General features: G+C 41.8%; 1 non-coding gene across 1 annotated transcript; it reads left to right on the plus strand.

Annotated features, from left to right (window-relative positions):
- Positions 1-319: 319 nt before the first annotated feature.
- LOC112246265 lies at positions 320-374 on the plus strand. The gene has a single exon (XR_002952890.1). It is a non-coding gene; the product is annotated as a U7 small nuclear RNA (small nuclear RNA).
- Positions 375-3288: the final 2914 nt, after the last annotated feature.

Below are 3288 nucleotides of genomic sequence, written 5' to 3' on the forward strand. Positions count from 1 at the left end.
GGGGGTTCTGAGTTTACAAAAACTACAGGATGCTTGGCTAACCCTGCCAATAGCCACTTTCATTTAGTCATCGGCTTTTCACCGGAGATATGCTACTCTGTGCCTCACACTCCATTAGTTACAGACATTACGAATTCTCAAAGACTGACAAGACCGCGAGCATGAACAATAATTAAGACATGTATTAAAGTGCAGTACTGTGTGCTTGGTTACGGGGGTATGGATTTGTTGTTGCCTTGCAAGCTGATAGTAACGATAACGGTACACTAGGGGTGAAGCTCTGAACTCTCTGCTCTGTCCTACCTACCTACAGGTTATGGAAAATTTGCTCTTTTAGTATTTCTCCAGTAGGCTTCCTCAGAGAGAAAGCCACTCACTTCTATGTCAAAGATAACAAAAACAAAAACACTTTAGTAAATACTTCAGTAATGTCCCCAAATACACTACTGTATAATACAGTTTGTAAAAACACTACATTAAAAACAACATTATACCGTACTACAATCCGTAAAACACTACAGTAAACACTACAGTATACTACAGTAAGTACTATAGTATATAGTATTTTTTTACTACAGTATTCATACTATAGTTAACTGTAAATACTACAGTATACTACAGTAAATACTACAGAATTCACTAATGTTTTTGTGGACTTCAATAAAGTAGTATTCCTGCCATAGTATACGCTTTAGCATTTTTACATGTGGACGGGGAGAAAGGGAGAGCGGGGAAGCCTTGAGAGGGAAGCCTTGACCGGAGTTGATGGTTTAGGTCACTGCTCTTGTACAGAATATGCACCATAAACTTTTCCATGGTACAGCTAGTGGATGCTTTAAATACAATTTGATTAATTTATTGATTGATCCCACTTAGGATCACTACCATACTGTCATATATCCTCCAATTCATTGTATCCTTACACACAGAGGTGACCTTGAGCTCAATCTGTTGTGGACCAATCACTGAGGCCTTAGCACCGTGTCCCTGTGTGTGAGCGACTCACCCAGGACCACTAGGACCCCAGGTCTTTACACCCCATCAGATCAGAAGATGATCCATGCTTGTCCAGTCATACCATGGGCCCTCCACAGCTACAAGATTCCACACCGATCAGTCATCTCCACCTAGTCCAACCTATAAAATGACACATAACACAGTGATATCACGGGCCTGGGATGATGAGGGGGGAGAAAAACAGAAGACTGAGTGACAGCACGTATGAGTTCGATTTAACTTAAATTGGACAGCTACTCAACAAAAACACCCGCAGGAATAATATTCAATAATAATTTCCCACAGGCCAATGCAAACAGGGAAGGAGCAAAGATTGTAGTCCAATATGATTTTCACTAGAGCGTGGACCAGTGACATAAAATCCTAATGGAAATGATTGGGAACCATATTGAATATCAGATAAACAGAGAGAGAGAGAGAGGGCCGGTGTGGGGAATGGACAGAGTAGAGCAATGGGCTTAGAGTAAGAGAGGAAAAATACTATTTCTCAAATTAATTACATAAAAATCATACATTGTGATTTTCTGGATTTTTGTTTTAGATTCCGTCTCTCACAGTTGAAGTCTACCTATGATAAAAAATTACAGACCTCTACATGCTTTGTAAGTAGGAAAACCTGCAAAATCGGCAGTGTATCAAATACTTGTTCTCCCCACTGTACCTAACGTGGACATTGCCTTTGGCTGCACGGAGTCACATTAAGAGAAATCCCAAAACACTGGAATATGAGGTGTAGGCCTAATCTACACCTCGATCTGACTGTAAGGCGCTACAGAGTGTAATGCGTACGGCCCAATACGTCCCTGGGGCCAAGCTTCCTGCAATCCAGGACCTACAGTATATAATACGCGGTGTCAGAGGAAAGCCCATAAAATTGTCAGAGACTGCAGTCACCCAAGTCATAGACTGTTAACTCTGCTACCGCACGGCAAGTGTTACCGGAGCGCCAAGTCTAGGACCAAAAGGTTTCTTAACAGCATGTACCCCCAAGCAATAAGACTGCTGAACAAATAATAAAATGGCCACCAGACTATTACATGAGAGCTGGAATTCTTACTTTGTTTTGTACACTGCTGCTATTCGTTGTTTATTATCTATGCATAGTCACTTAGTCACCCCTACCTACATGTACAAATGACAGTGCCTTGCAATAGTATTCACCCCCTTGGCGTTTTTTCCTATTTTGTTGCATTGCAACCTGTAATTTAAATATATATTTGGGGGGGATTTCATGTAATGGACAAACACAAAATAGTCCAAATTAGTGAAGTGAGATAAATAAAAAATACTTGTTTGAAATAATAAAAACAGAAAAGTGGTATGTACATATGTATTCACCTCCTTTGCTATGAAGCCCCTAAATAACATCTGGTGCAACCAATTACCTTCAGATGTCACATAATTAGTTTGATTGCACACAGGTGGACTTTATTTAAGTGTCACATGATCTGTCACATGATCTCAGTATATATACACCTGTTCTGAGAGCCTGCAACAGCATTAATGTTACGATAAATGAGTGAGGAGGTGTGGAGTCAGGCGCAGAGAGCAAAAGATGTGGGAAAAAACATGCTTTAATGTCCCGGAAACATAACATGAACCAAAAGTAGAAAAACAAATGATCAGAAATATAAACGGACAGCGTGAAACCCAAATACAAACAAAAATACACTCAAACAACAAAACAGACTAACAAGCCTGCACGAAACAGAAGCGGGCTGAACAAACTATATATAACCCTACCCTAACAACCAAACAAGAAACAGGTGATACCAATCAGACAAAACCAAAGGAACACAGAACAACGGATCGGCGATAGCTAGTAGACCGGTGACGACGACCGCCGAGCGCCACCCGAACAAGAAGGGGAGTCACCCTCGGTAATATTCGTGACAGTACCCCCCCCTGACGCGCAGCTCCCGCAGCGCGCCGACGCCGGCCTCGGGGACGTAGGATTATGAATAGCTAGCCAGGGAATCCCCAGTACCACTGGAAACGCAGGTGAATCGATAAGGAACAAACTAATTCGCTCCTTGTGATTCCCCTGCGTAATCATCTCCAACGAAACTGTGGCTTTCCTCACCAGCCCTGACCCTAATGGTCGACTATCTAAAGAGTGCACAGCAAAAGGGGGGTCTACTTTTACTAACGGAATCCTCAACCTCTGAGTGAGTCTGCGATCTATAAAGTTTCCAGCTGCGCCTGAATCTACAAGTGCCTTATGCTGGAGAGAAGGAGAATAATTAAGGAAACAAATTAATAGGAACATGT

This window comes from Oncorhynchus tshawytscha, linkage group LG03 (genome assembly GCF_018296145.1).
Source record: "Oncorhynchus tshawytscha isolate Ot180627B linkage group LG03, Otsh_v2.0, whole genome shotgun sequence".
Lineage (NCBI taxonomy): Eukaryota > Metazoa > Chordata > Actinopteri > Salmoniformes > Salmonidae > Oncorhynchus > Oncorhynchus tshawytscha.